The 16,554-nt window shown below is 41.4% G+C and overlaps 1 pseudogene; it reads right to left on the reverse strand.

Moving 5' to 3' along the window:
* The window catches only part of LOC141271434 (uncharacterized), a 129,733-nt pseudogene that overhangs the window by 72,174 nt on the left and 41,005 nt on the right, over positions 1 to 16,554 (reverse strand).

Here is a 16,554-nt window from a genome sequence, read left to right on the forward strand (position 1 = left end):
CCACCCGCCAAGTTCCTGCAAAAACTGCAAGCAAGTGTGCTTAGAAGAATTGGTGCATTTTTTTTGTTGGCAAATGGAGGTGACACCAAATATTGATTTGATTTAGATTTGTATTTTGTTTCTTGAAATAATTAAACTATTAACACCTCCTATCTTTGAAAGCATTCTTACTTTGCGGTATTTATTCCACACCCGCCTTGCACAAAGTACTGTATGTGGCTTTTGGTAAAAGTGCTTTTTACAAATAAAAAAACCACCCAAAATGTTTCCTTTCTAGGGTCATATGCATGCCAGTTTTTCTACACACACAGTATGTAGATATCGGAAGAATCAATGGAGTTCCTTTTCTTGCAGCAGAAGGACAGTATCGAGCATGATGGAGGGGTGTGAAAATCCCCATGGATCCTAGCCTAGTAATGTTTTCCACACCTGCCATGCTGAAAACCCACTCTGACAGTATACTGGAAGCTAGAAAAAACACTACACCCATTTCCTGTCAGTGGTCCAATCTGCTAACCCAGACTGTAGTTAGGACTCAGGATATCTGCCAGAAATTGGAACAGTTCAAGTATGACTGACCCTGGTTGTTCTGGCTGTCAGTCTCCATTTGCTTATATCAAATTCAGGTGTTGGTGGAGTGGATGAAAAACTGGGCCATCATGTTCCACATACTATAATGGCTGCTGCTACTTTGGCTCACAGTTGGTGGAGTAGAGACTAAATAGGGAAGATGAGGAGCCTCCCAGTCAGAAATGCACATGGTAGGCATCTGCTTGTGACAAGCTGGTGCAACCTGGGTACATAGCTTATTTTGACACCCTTTTAAAAGCAAGAAAAATTCCCCTCCTTATGGTTTTATATTGAGACTCTAACAGCATGGATAGCCAACAGTCATTCCTTTGATTGATGAATTCAAGTAAATCGGTGGATATACTTACTGGCTGTGATGGGAGATCATAGCCAGTGTCTGTGTCAAAATCAAAACAAACAGTTTCGTCCTCATCCTCATGCCCTGGCATTGTTTGTGAAGACTCAATGTCCAAATCTACACACAAATCATTTTCCTCAAGTCCTCCTAGTTCCTCCTCCCTCCATGTAAAGAAAAATTCCCAAACGGACACACCCCCAGTCATGCCCGCAAAATTTGTACCATCACCAGAGCTCTCCTTAGGTCGATAAGCTTTTTAGCCTTCTCTACCACAATCTGTGGCATTACCTGCTCCGGAGATAACCTGAGTAGAAGCAGATCTGCCCTAGGAAAATTTGGCTCCTTTGGCCATATGTTGGTGTCCTACTTTATTGCCACCACCCTTCTCCTTTGATGACATTATTACATCCTCATCAATACGATCTGCTTTCAAGTAATAATAACCCTCAAAGGGGGGCTGTTAAAAGTAGAGGTATGACTGTATTAGTTCTTATCATCCAAGAAAAGTGTTAGTTTTTTATTGTAGACAACTGATGTGACAGTTATGAGGAATCTATAGAAGTCATATATAAATCAGTGCATTGTGGGAAATGTCAAGACACTTTGCTTTTAAGAAGTGTATTGAACCGCCCCAGTGTACTTCTAGCCTTATTTGCATATGGCTCTACACTATATTTCTCAAGACTGTGACATCAGTTGTCTAAATAAAAGGTATCATGTTATTTTTATTGGGGGGCAAGCAACCATACCAGAAAAGAAGAAATAATGGACTTTAGTCCTGAGACGGAGAATCCCTCATAGGCATTACATGTAGTGTAATGCATTGGAGAAAAGATCTTTTTCGGGTTTGAAACTCATCATTATATTGACGAAAAACTACAATTATTTAATTAATCTCTCTGTATGATAATTCTTCCTGGATGACAACGCTAGTCTCAAATTTCTTTTCACAGACAGAACATCCTTTTCACATCTGCCACACAAGGCAAATCCCGGCAAGGTGGATTATATAAGTAGTTGCAAATAGGATAAAAGTATACTAAAATGATATTCCAGAAGCCTTGCTACAATACAAAAGGGTATGTAGTCATATCTATTACCTGGTGATTTGAGAGGCTGGGGAATCGCCATCATGACGTCCTTGTACAGATCCTTGTGTCCTTCTACATACTCCCACTCCTCCATGGAGAAATAGACGGTGACATCCTGACACCTTATAGGAACCTAACACATACAATGATACTGTCATCCTCCCCATCCCTTCATAGCGTTACTGTATACTGTCCCAGCATTCCCAGCAGTGTCACCTCTCCAGTCAGCAGCTCAATCATCTTGTAGGTAAGTTCTAGGATCTTCTGGTCATTGATGTCCTCATGTATCAAGGGGTGAGGTAAAGGCCCCGTGATTGGGCTCAGGGTTCTTCCCCATCCCTCAGACACAGGTGCCTGACAGCGCTCACTAGAGGTCTTCTTCATTACCATGTAATCCTGGTTATAGAGAGACACATTAATCAATCTTACTACAGACATTTCCAGAGTCCTCACCTCTCCAGTTCTGTCCATCTGTTATTCCCATAGCTAAGACTGATGTAATGTGACTTCATCAGAATCTCTCACCTCTCCAGTAAGCCGGAAGAGGATCTCTAGGGTGAGGTGTAATATCCTCTCCACCATCTTGTCCCGGTCCCTATCCATCCTTGACGGGTCAATCAGAAAAATTCTCTTATATAGAAGATCTTCACTGAGAGGATCCGATATTGTAGGGACCTGAATGGGCAGAAGATGAGCCGATGTAACATAATATAGGATCCCATGGTATAATATAATTACTGGAGATAATAACGGAAAACATATGAGAAGATAGAACGTGTAGATGTTTTATTCTCTCTCTTTTTGTATGAGATAGAACAAGATTTGAATATCTCATCATAGCTTCTCCAGGTTAGACCTTCACATGACTACTACAGGTACTGCTGATTACATTGATGAAACGTACCAGAAGGAAACCTTTTTATGGAGATTTTCTGCTATTGACCAACCGCAGCACAAATGCTAAAGCAAAATTCACAGCTGTAAATATCATTGCAGAAGTGGTGTATTTCAAGAAAACTTGTCACCAGGTTTTTGCCATATAAACTAAAAGCACAACCTTTACGCCCTTTTACACAGCAGTCCAGAAACATATGAAGAAGCTCCAGCTCCCTCACAGATAAAAGAAAATATCTTTTATAAACCTCCTGTGCCATATGCTAATTGCCATGGTCCGGTCTGATCAGCATTCCTGGTCTATGCAAGGCGCCTCCTCTCTCTTTGCAATATTAGACCTTCTTGCTTTGATGGACATGGATGATGTACAGTGTCTTGCAAATGTATTCACCCCATTGGCTTTTTACCTATTTTATTATATTTTATTACAACCAAATATTTTTGTAATCCGATTTGTGTGTGATGCATCAGCATTATATAGTCTAAGTTGGTGAAGTGAAATGATCAAAATATAGGCATAAATTTAATTTATGGGATCAAATAACTAACATTGGCATGTGCATATGTATTCACCCCTTTTGCGATGAAGCCCCTAAAAATTTCTGGTGCAAGTAATTACCTTCATAAGTCACATACTTAGTGAAAGGAAGACCACCTGTGTGCAATTTAAGTGTCACATGGTCTGTCAGTATACACACAACTTTTCTGAAAGGCCACAGAGGCTGCAACACCATTAAGCAAGAGGCACCACTTACCAAACAACACCATGAAGACAAAGGAAATCTCCAAACCAGTCAGGGACAAAGTTGTTGAGAAGTACAACTCAGGGTTGGGTTATAAAAAAATATCCCAATCTCTGATGATCCCCCGAAGCACCATCAAATCCATTATCATCAAAAGGAAAGAACATGATACAACAACAAACCTGCCAAGAGAGCGCAAGAAGGGTATTAATCAGAGAGGCAGCACAGAGACCAAAGGTTACCCTGAAGGAGCTGCAGGGTTCCCAAGCAGAGACTGGAGTATGTGTCAATACGACCACAATAAGCCGTTCACTCCATAGAGGTGGCCTTTAAGGAAGAGTGGGCAGAAAAAAGCCTTTACTTACCCACACAAATTGTAATGTTCGTTTTGAGTTTGCCAAAAGACATGTGGGAGACTCTCCAAATGTATGAAGGGAGGTGACATGGTCAGCAAAATTGAACTTTGTGGCCACCAAGGTAAACGCGATATCAAGTGCCAAACTAATATAGGTCATCACCCCAAGAACACCATCCCCACAGTGAAACATGGTGGTGCAGCATCGTTCTGTGAGGATGCTTTTCGGCAGCAGGGACAAGGAAAAAGGTCCAAGTCGAGGGGATGGTGCGAAATACATGGATATTTTTGAGCAAACCCTGTTTCAGTCTGTCAGTGATTTGAGACTGTGACAGAGGTTCACCCTTCCAAGAATACAATGACCCAAAGCATATTGCTAAAGGAACACTAGAGTGGTTTAAGGGCAAACGTGTGTTTTGGAGTGGCCTAGGCAAAGCCCAGACCTTAATCCAATTGAGAATCTGTGGTCAGACTTGAAGATTGCTGTTCACCAAAGGAAACTATTTAACTTAAAGAAGCTGGAGCAGTTTTGCCTTGAGGAATGGGCAAAAATCCCAGTGCCAAGATGTGGAAAGCTCTTACAGACTTATTCAAAGCGACTTGCAGCTGTAATTGCCGCAAAAGGAGGCTTTATAAAGTACTGACTTTAGAGAGATGAATAGTTATGCACACTAAAGTTTTCAATAATTTTGTCCTATTTGTTGTTCGCTTCATAAAAAAAAGAAAACCAAATGTTCACAGTTGTAAGCATGTTCTTTACATGAACTGATGCAAACCCTCAAAAAAAAAAAAACTGTGAAATTCCAGATTGTGAGGTAGCAAAATATGAAAAATGCCAAGGGGGTGAATACTTTCGCAAGCCACAGTGCTTCATTCAGCCAAAGCAGCAAACCTCGAGCCTATGCAGCTGAAACACAGACCTGCACGGGAGCGCTTCGCTCTGTCCTCTTGAGTGCAGAGTAATGTCCTGTAATGTGAATGTGCCGGTAACAGTTCATTTCTGGGTCATCTGCTTCCTCAGGGCAGAGCGAAGAGTGCGTGCGAAGGTCTGTGCTTCAACTACAGCGGCTTGAGATTTGCAGTGCTGGGTGGATGACGTAGGAGACGCCTGTATATGTAGTGAATGTTATGGGCTGTATGACAGAGCAGGCAGGGACAGCAGAGAGCGAACAATCAAAAACTTTATTGCGTCACTTGAAGAATATTTCATCAAACATAATTTCCGAAAGTCTGTAACACAGCAACATGAACAAATCCAGGGGCGCCACCTAGTAATCCGATGCAAAGGAAAATACACCACTGGTCCCTAGAACAGCTCATCAAATCCAGCAGGGTAACCAAAGTGGGAACAATAGTACGTGGCCGATGATCCCCAGCTTCTAAGGGTCCCAGTAGTTGCACTGGGATCTGGCCGAAGCAGCAGATCCTAACCCTCAAAGACACATCAACAACAACCCGAACCCAAACATGTGTCTTTCCTTTTCCACCTTCTTCTTGGGATCAGCCAACTGACTGGGTAAAGATAGTCCCACTCAACCCACCCCCTTAACCATCAGGTAGATTTAATTCAAAGAAGGTCCTAGAAGCCCAGTCTGAAAAGTTGTGTATCAGCAAGGCCCCCTGCAGAGAGGAACACATACACACTTGGCAGAACTGGGGGAAGGGGCACTATCTCCGAGAATAGAGGGGTTAATGTCCCCTGTATACATGAGCACATCCAGCGTTATATTACTGTACATATGCACATGGCAGAACTGGGGGTAGGGGGCACTATCTCCGGGAATGGAGGGGTTAATGTCCCCTGTATACATGAGCACATCCAGCGCTATATTACTGTACATATACACATGGCAGAACTGGGGGAAGGGGGGCACTATCTCCGAGAATAGAGGGGTTAATGTCCCCTGTATACATGAGCACATCCAGCGTTATATTACTGTACATATACATATGGCAGAACTGGGGGGAGGGGGCACTATCCCCGGGAATGGAGGGGTTAATGTCCCCTGTATACATGAGCACATCCAGCATTATATTACTGTACATATACACATGGCAAAACTGGGGAGGGGCACTATCTCCGGGAATGGAGGGGTTAATGTCCCCTGTATACATGAGCACATCCAGCATTATATTACTGTACATATACACATGGCAGAACTGGGCTAAGGGGGCACTATCTCCGGGAATGGAGGGGTTAATGCCCCCTGTATACATGAACACATTCAGCGTTATATTACTGTGGTGCATACTAAAACCCTATATGCCATATTTATCTATACCTATGCCTATGGTAGATTTTTTTTTACAGTTTCATTTTCTTAATTTAGTTTTCCTTTCCACTTCACTCTATTTGAAGCAGAGTAACCAATTTATTTACTTATGTATTTATTTGACATAAAGTTGCTATACATGAATGTAGGGGTTAACTTTTTTGGAAACTGATTAACAGTTTTAAGCTCCGGTTTTTTTATTGGAATAAGTTCATATTAGTACAACAAGGTTATCTTCCCAGTTTCATTAAGATCTTTTTAGGGATTCAGTCTTTATGCGCCGCCATATTCTTCCATACCTATGCCTAGTGTGTTATCATAGTTGGAAACTGAATAACGGTTTTAAGCTCCGTTTTTTTATTGGAATAAGTTCATATTAGTACAACAAGGTTATCTTCCAAGTTTCATTAAGATTTTTTTAGGGATTCAGTCTTTATGCGCCGCCATATTCTGCCATACCTATGCCTAGTGTGTTATCATGGTTGGAAACAGAATAAAGGTTTTAAACTCCGGTTTTTTTATTGGAATAAGATCATATTAGTGCAACAAGGTTATCTTCCAAGTTTCATGAAGATTTTTTTAGGGATTCAGTTTTTATGCGCCGCCATATTCTTCTATACCTAGGCCTATGGTATTTTTTTTTTACAGTTGAATTTTTTTAATGTATTTTTCCTTTCCACTTCACTCAATAAATTAGCAGAGGTGAAAACTGTAATTGTGTTTTCAACAAGGCAAACCCATACATTTCTATATAGTAACTTTAAATTTAAAATAAACACTGAATCCCTAAGAAGATCTTGATGCAACTCTGAAAATAAGTTTGTCATTAATATGAACTTATTCCAACAAGAAAAGCAGAGCTTAAAAATGTAATTCTGTTTTCAACAATGTTAATTCATACATTCCTATATAATAACTTTACATTTCAAATAAACAGTGAATCCCTAAGTAGATCTTTATCGAAAAATTTTGCCTTAAAGCCCTTGTTTTTGTTTGTTTGATTTTCACACAAGACTATGGCAATGGCACCGTTTTTTTAAATGGTTTTCTTAATTTATATAATCTCTCTGATCTCAGTTTACTGAAAATAAAATATACAGTTTACTTTATTTAAAAAAAAATTAAGGGCTCACTCACACTGGCCGTTTTGGCTCCGTTATGTGCATGTGCTTTTTATGCGCACGCGCATAAGAAGCGCATGCTGAATTACTGTGTTGCTGGTTTTTAGCGCACACAGTCATTCAAATAGGCGGCAGTCCGTTGTGCGCGGCAAAAACGGACATGCTGTCGCTTTTTTCTGCGCATCCGTTCGATGCGCAGAAAAAGCACAGTGTCTGCACTAGCCCATTGACAACAATAGGCTCGTTTTTTCAGCGCAGAACGGATGCGCTGAAAAAACGCGCAAACGCTGCCTGTGTGAACGAGCCCTTATGAGGCTAAATTAAGCTGTCTGTTGTAAACACAAGTCACATATATGTTACTGTAGATTTGAAATGAATCCTAGATTAGATGATGAAGTATAAGTTACATAATTATTTTTCTGTAATGAAAATACTTTTAAGTGAACACTTACATGACTGAACGGATTACGAATATTGACATAACCTTATTTAAAACAAATCAAAACATAGCATCAAGTCTAAGTTACATAAAACTATTTTATTTGAGAGCAATATTTAAGTTAACATTTACACAACTGAATGGATTACGAATACTTGACAAAACCATATTAAAGAGTAACTATCATGTTTGAAGGTTTTTTTTCTAGAACCCCCTTACCCCATTAGGACCTGTTTAAAATAAGAAAACTTCTTACTTACCCTCCTGTCGGCCCACAAAGCTCCTCTTCTGGGCCAAAGTGCAACTGAACAGTTGCCGGAATGCGCGTGCACGCGCATCCTCGGGCATTCATTCTCCTAAAAAGTCTTCAATCTGAATACGCATTAGGAGAATAGTTTAGCGAGGGACAGTTAGTTGCATGTTTTCAAATTAGTGATTTAGGGACAGTTTATTGTAGGATGTGTGAAAAATGTAAGAATAAAAAAAAAGACCTATTCAAAATTTTTTTTTTATGGAATAAATGTTAATAACAAAAAATTGATAGTTACTCTTTAAAAAGAAATCAAACATATTCTGTTTACACTTAAAATATAAGTTGCTTAATAATGTTACATACTAACAAGGAAAAGGTACTTTACACCTCAAATTCAGCATTTTGACATTTTCTGCATTTGTACATAGATGGTAATTGTTTATCAGATAGTCCTTCACATGCTTTGTGGTACCAATCTTGGCATGCAAATTCAAAGAAAACCATTTTCATATCTTCCTCTGTTGCACACACATTTTTATTAGGCTGGCAACAATTAACTCCTGCATAACAGATGCTTGAATTGGCTTCCCAAATTGTATTACATAAATTAGTCATCCAATTAACAGTACAAAAGTTTCGAGGTCCGGTTGCGCTGTTGGTGTAAAATCTGCATCTGACCACCACTGACTACTTACTTCTGGGAGTGTCACAGTTGTATCACCAGTAACTGTGGTAACTTTTACCGTGCCTGGAACCACTGCTTGTAATTCAGTAGAAATAAAATCACGAAAGTTGTGTACTTCATCATGGTTTAGTCTAATGGTGGTCCCATTTGCTAAAACATGTGCCCAGATACAAACAAACTCCACAACTGGAGCCATCCTTCTGTATCAGGACATCAACTGGCTTCACCCATTTCCATGTTTTGTTATATGGCTCTCCTTCACACAAATGGGATAACACCTTCAGAAGAACATGGACTGCCTGTACAACTGTCTTATCCTCTGCACTGTACTTGCTGTCAATATAATAGACACTTCTATATTTTGGCACTACTATTGTTAGCACCCAATGGTTGCCAAATATATAGAAAGGTATTAATATGATATCCTTGTGCCATATGTTGTTTCTCTTCCCATGTATCATTGTAGTGTGATAGGGTGTTTTGCTTTTGGTCCACTTCTTGCAAAATGCATCAACGAAGTTACATTGAATGTAGGCAAATTTCAGGTGAGGGTTTTTCCCCATGGCTACACTACATTGTAGTGCCAAGTATGCATCAATAATTGTGTCATCGTGCCACTGCTGTCCACTTAAAGTATCCATGTTGATCTTGTTGATCATTATACGGTCCACTTCAGCGATAACATCATTTGGTAGTTTATGTGCAGGTGTCTCAGCAATTGCACTGATTAACTTCATTCCACTGGTTTTGTAGTATTTCAGTGATTCTGCCTCTGATCTTATACTTCGTTTTGGGGTTGATGTTTTCAGAGGCTTTTGCAAATTCAGTTTCTTTTTCACAATGACCGCTTTTGACTTACTTGCTGGAACAACCTTTTTTGTGGTTATGACATGAAGTTTAGACATACCTACGGATGGTTCAGGTGGTGATATTTTAACAATTTTTTCAGTTCGTGCACTGTATCCTGGCATAACTTGTGTTGTAAGTATTGCCTCCTGGTCTCCATTATTTCGATTCATGCTTTGGATTGAGTCATCAGCTGGAGATGTCAATGATGGTTTAGAAGTGAACTACGGTCCACTTTTTCCTTTTCCCCTTTGTTTTTTGTACAACCTGCTTAGATTTCCTTCATCTGTCTCTTCCCTTGGATCCAATCCCACTGATAGCTGAACTGCCATAATGTGGGGACACTGTCTGGATGATGGACATGAACAAGAAGTCTTTGGGAAAAGTTGCACAATGTAAGATTCGTTTTTAAAACCTTTAACGAGGAATACTTTCTTCTGTGGCACCAACACAATACCACCTGGTGTATTGAGAATTCCTTCTGCCATTGTTCTTCTTGGCAGATGGCTTCCTGTTTTACTGCATTTTCTTTTGTGATCACAAGTTTTTGTTCCTTTAAAAATTCCACCAAGCTTTCGGGTGTTACCCGTACTTCAGGAAATGATACATCAGCTGGGTTAAGAGCTCGGAACTCTCCTTTCAAGTTGAAGTTACCCAGTCCACATCTCCCTCTCAGAACTTTCTTCGTGTAGTAAGAAGTTAAGTAAAACATAGACAGAACAAAACCTTCCATGTTTATTTCTTTCCCATCATGAAGTCTTCTTAGCACAGAATTAAAACTCTCACTTTGATTTGTTGTTATTCCTGAAGGTTCTATGAACATGTTGGGTTCTTCTAAAAGCCACCGTGCACAGTAATTGAGGATATCTGATTCCAGGTGCTTCTTATAGTAAGTGAGGAATTCTTCTGTCCAATGTTGGCTAAGTTCTTCTAACTTACTTACATATTCGTTTGGTGTCTTGCTGTTCATTAAACTGTAAATACAGCTTTCATATGTTAATTTGTCCATTTGTTGTCTGTGGCGCCCCTGCTGCGTATTCGTGCCACAGATCCTAGAGGGGTGCATGGAGGGATTCCTCCACAAGAGGCCCTCACAGCATACACACACCTCCACCTTCCACCTCAGACCACCAGAGGGAGCCCGTTAGGGATATAAATAGGGAAGGTGGAGCTAGGCAGTTCAGTCTGGAGTCCACAGTCAGTTCCTGCAGTAGATGAGCCTGAGAGAGGTCAGCCTGCAGTGGAGCTCAGTCCAGAGAGAGCTCAGACTAGTGAGCCTAAGGCGTGCCGACGCCATAAGAGAGGTGAAGAGTAGCGAGGCCTACTGCCAGAGTGAAGCCTAGTGAGGGCCCCGAGCGGCCAAAAGCAAGTGGAGTAAGCGAGCTACATAGGGGGCAGAGGAGCTTAGCCAGCTCATTTCAAGACCATATACCGGACACCGGGTCCGTGTCTGCAAGGATCTCTAGGACCAGCAGAAACAACCGGAACCCCTGGCGAACTACATGTCCCAGGAATACCAAAAGCTGACTGTAATACAAGGGTCAGGAGTCACTGAGGCCCAAAATTCCAGAGAGTGTGAACTCCAACAGAAGGCCCTACCACCAGGTCAGCCGGTGCAAGACAGAGACCAAGTTAGGCCTAGCTCCAGGCAGGTCATAAACTTACCAGGAAAAGGCAAGAAACAGGAGGCCCCACACCCGCTCATTGGGGAGAGTCCTGAAATGCACCCTTCACCCTACAGTGCCCCGGATCGTGCCTGAAACACCACCAGTAAAGGTACTGAAGTGAACTGTCGTGTGTGTGCCTATTCTTCCTCCGACCCGGCTGGGTCCCCTCTGTCCTGCATCCCCTCTCCTATGCTGCCCTGAGGCCCCGCTCCACCTGTGGGGAGCCGCACCGTCTAAGCTGCCTGACCACCGGCCTCAGAGGACTGTAGCAGCGCTGGTGATCCTCACCAGACACCACGGGTGGCGTCACGAACTCTTTCCTACCCAATTACACCTTTTCCCCAATTCCTTCTTGCTTTTTAAGAGTGACCCCAGGGTACGGGCCCGGGAGCCGGCCACCGCGGCATCCCCCAAAACCAACAACAAGGCCCGGGCGCCGAGTCATCCCCATCCCCTGGGCGCGTCATGTCCACCGTGCCTTTGCGTCCAGTATTGCACATCTTTCCTCATGTGGTTCCAATACAGGAATCGTTTAACCTGGGGAGCTGTGCATCTATACTGTTTGTAATTGCCTTTTCACGGTCAGTAATGATTTTCACCATGTTGCTGTTAAATGCTGGACATTTTTCAGAAATAAAATTGAAGAACTTTCTGTGTGTACCTTTATCTTTCTTTTGGTGCATCAATATGAAAATTGGAATTACACATGCATTTTGAAAAGCAGGGTGGTTAAATGTGACAGTAGTCACATAAAAATCACCAAACTCGAAAGTTGTGTCACAACTAAAGTTGCTGTCCTTGTGTTTTGCAAATGTATTCGCTTCTTCTATTAGTTCTTCTTTTGCAAGGATACAATAGAAATCATGTAGGACATCTAGCTGCTTTACAAAACCACCAAACAAGCGCTCCAATTCAACTATGGAATAAACATCATCTTAGCACAAATGACGCTTTACACACTCTCTCATAGCACTGTTTTGTGCCTGCTTTACATCACGCGGTCCTAAAGCAGCTTCATATTGTGGAGGTATGAAACGTGTACACTGTGCTTTATAAACTTTCATGTGTGGCTGTGATAAGTTTTCCCTCTGTTCTTTAACGATTGATGGTGCAGTAGTAAAAAATATCTTGTTCTTGTAGTGTTTGCGATTACCATGGGATTTAACCCCTTTGCAACCTATGACGTCTTAGTACGTCTTAGGACTCCTCCCCCGGTTCAGTGAGGGCTCCGGCGGTGAGCCCGCACTGAACCGAGCACATGTCAGCTGATTCTTACAGCTGACATGTGCCTGCAACAGCCGCGGGTGGAATCGCGATCCACCCGCGGCTGTTAACATGTTAAATGCCGCTGTCAATCTCCGACAGCGGCATTTAACGCGCGCTTCCGGGAAGCGCGTCCTAAGCCCCGCCCACCGGTGACCCCGTCACGTGATCGCGGGTCACCGATGGATGGGCATGACAACCCAGGGTCTGCAGCAGACGCCTGTGGTTGTCATGATCTGGTCGCTATGAGCGCCACCTAGTGGTTGGCGCTCATAGCACAGGACCAATTCTGCTATATGCAGGGGATCTGCTGATCCCCTGTATGTAGCAGAGGCGATCGGACAGTTGCTGCTTCTAGTCTCCTATGGAGACTATAGAAGCATGCAACAAGTGAAAAAAAAAACCTACATAGACATATTTGGTATCGCCGCATTCAGAATCGCCCGATCTATCAATATAAAAAAATAATTAATCCAAACGGTAAACGGCGTAACGAGAAAAAAATTCTAAATGCCAGAATTACTTTTGGTCGCCGCAAAATTGCAATAAAATGCAATAACGAGCGATCAATACATCGGATCTACAGCAAAATGTTATCAATAAAAACATCAGCCCAGCGCGCAAAAAATAAGCCCTCACCCAGCCCCAGATCCCGAAAAATGGAGACACTACAGGTCTTAGAAAATGACTATTTTTTTTAATTTTTTTTTTACAAAATTTTGGAATTTTTTTTCACCACTTAAATATAAAAGAACCTATACATGTTTGGTGTCTATGAACTTGTAATGACCTGTAGAATAATAATGGCAGGTCAGTTTTACCATTCAGTGAATGTGGTAAAAAAATTAATAAAAAACAACTGTGGTATTGCACTTTTTTGCAATTTCACCGCACTTGGAATTTTTTTCCCGTTTTCCCGTACACGATATGGTAAAACTAGTAATGGCGTTGAAAAGTACAACTCATCCCGCAAAAAAATAAGCCCTCACACGGCGATATTGACCAAAAAATAAAAACGCTATGGCTCTGGGAGCAAGGGGAGCAAAAAACGAAAATGCAAAAACGACAAAACCCAAGGTTGCGAAAGGGTTTTGTCCCCTCCCCCCTGAACCCATTTGGACCGGTTTAAAAATAAAAAACTTCTTAATTACCCTCCTGTCGGCCCACGAAGTTCCTCTTCTGGGCCGTCCCGCAACTGAACAAATGCCGGGATGCACGTGCACGCCGGCTGATGACGTGTGCGCGTCCTCGCCGGCGTGCAAGCACATCGCGGTATACAGAGCGATGCTGCGCAGGCAGCATTGGTCTGTATACAGAGCGTATATACGCTGAAGCCTCGGGAGATGCCTGGGATGGCACGGCTGCCATGCATTCAGTACAGCTGAGCGCTGGCTCGCTTCCCATGAGAAGCGAGCTAAGCACTCATGTGATGCCCGGGGACGCGCGTGCACGCGCATTTATTCTACTAAAGCGTGTGAAAACGGTTTAGGAGGATAGCTTAGCAAGGGACAGTCAGTTGCGTTTTTGCAACTGAGTGATTTAGGCTAAGTTCACACTGTGCGTTTTGAGGTGTTTTTTGCTGCGTTTTTTATACTAATTAGGTAGCAGCAAAAATCGTAGGAAAAACCATGAACTTTTGACCTGCTTGCAAAATGTTGGTTTGCTGCGTTTTTTGCTACGTTTTTTTGCTGCGTTTTTGCCTTATCATTGCTTTCTATGGAGCAAAGCAGCAAAAAACGCAGCAAAGAATTGACATGTTCATTCTTTGAAAAAAGCAGATAATAAACAACAAATGCAGGTAAAAAAGAACAAGCGTGTGAACAGCAATTTTGCAAATCTCATAGACTTTGCTTGTACTGTACTTTGCTGCTTTAAATTAGCATAATTGGCATAAAAAAAGCAGGAGAAAAAACGCAGCAAAAAACGCAGCGTGTGAACATAGCCTTAGGGACAGTTTAGTGTAGGAATAGTTACAAAAACTAAAAAAAAATAATAATAAAGAACTATTCAATTTTTTTTATATAATAAAAATATTAATTTAAAACAATTGATAGTTATTCTTTAAATAAAAATATTTATATATTTTAATTTAACTATTTAATGCAAAATTAGAAATCTTAAATTATTCAAAACTGCTTGAAGCCAAAGCTGATTCAATAAAATAAAATTCAGTCTGAAATGAAAAGCAATTTTAAAATTTAAGTAAATGTACACTAAAGATTAGTATCAAAAGAAGCTAAGCCATAAATCACACAAAACTTCATACTACCTTTTTGTTAGTTCTTGAAAGTAAGCATACTGAAGAGAAAAATCCTATGTATCCTCTGAAATGTCATAAAAGTTGGTAACTTTTACACCATATCCACAAATACTTTGTATGAGACAGTAACAAGGTATATTCTTTAAAATAGAAGCACTTTAGATAACAGTTATGATGCTGTATATTCCTACATTTTAACTGTAAATAGTAATAGACAACGTATAAGACAGTAGGGTGAGTATGGTAAGGTCAACAACCATGCCGGCTTAAAGCGCTTTCCTACCGGTGGCGTGAAGAAAATTTGACAGACAGTGCAGAGGTCCAACGTTTGCAGCTACCAGCACAGTACTCCAAGTTTTATCCCCAACAAACCCAAACCGAAGAATTATCATCCATCCTGGAAGTGAAAACTTGACTTCTGCAGGAGCAGCTACATTGTATGGAGCCATTTATTATATGGCAAGCTAGATCGAGGACAGATAACATTTACTGTGCTATATTTAGATGGAAGATCTGGTTACCATTAGCAGAGATTATTTTGGGAAGAAAGTTGAACACCCATACATTTCTATATAGCAACTTTATAATTCAAATAAAGACTGAATCCCTAAAAAGATCTTGATGAAACTAGAAAAATAACCTTGTTGTACTAATATGAACTTATTCCAATAAAAAAAAGGAGCTTAAAACTGTTATTCAGTTTCCAACCATGATAACACACTAGGCATAGGTATGGAAGAATATGGCGGCACATAAAGACTGAATCCCTAAAAAAATCTTAATGAAACTGGGAAAGTAACTTTCTGTCACTAATATGAACTTATTAAAAAAAAAAACGGAGCTTAAAACGGTTATTCGTAATACTTGCCAAAGTGATGATGGGAGAGCCTGGTGTTGCAGCTTGACTTCTGTAAGATATGCCCCAGCTAGCATGTCCACTTACTCTGCATTCTGTGGTTGCTAGGGTCCTGGATGTGTGAGAGGAGGGTTTATAAACTATCTCAAGGTAGACAATCTTAAGGCTGTGTGCCCACGTAGCATTTTTCAAGCGTATATGCTGCGGAATTTCCGCAGCGTAAACGCTTGAAAAACGCATGTATATCCGCACCCCATGGTCCCCAATGGGATTCCGCAAGTTCTATGCACATGCTGCGGATTTTTCCGCAGCGTTTATGCCGCGTTCAAAAATCCGCAGCATGTCATTTAATTTTGCGTTTCCGCAAGCGGAATTGCCTTAGTCCAATGCATAAAAAACGCAAGGCAATTCCGCATGTGAAAAACGCGTGATAAACGCGCGAAAAATGCGCGATAAACGCGTGCGGAATTCCGCATGCGTTTTTCCGGGAGAGGACTTGCATTTATGCAGCGGAAATTTTCTGCTTCATAAATGCAACGTGGGCACATAGCCTAAGTCTGTGTGCCCACGATGCGTTTTTAATGCGTTTCTGCAGCGTTTTTGCAGCTGCGAAAACGCATTAAAAAAGCATGGTAGAAGGTCAGCAATGTTCCCCAATGATAATCTGCATGTGCTGTGCACATGCTGCGGAAATTTCCGCTGCGGATTATCATTGCGGAAAAAAACGCAGCACTACCAATTATTTTGCGGAAGTGCTGCGTCTTCGCCGCCATTGACTTGCATTAGAACGCGCCAATTCCGCAAGACTGTACTTGCGTAATTGGCGCGTTCTAATGTGCGGATGGTACCCGGGTGTAGAGGAGAGGAGAGTCTCATCCAC

This window comes from Phyllobates terribilis, unplaced genomic scaffold, assembly GCF_046119375.1.
Source record: "Phyllobates terribilis strain yellow unplaced genomic scaffold, ASM4611937v1 Scaffold_5__5_contigs__length_657084704, whole genome shotgun sequence".
Lineage (NCBI taxonomy): Eukaryota > Metazoa > Chordata > Amphibia > Anura > Dendrobatidae > Phyllobates > Phyllobates terribilis.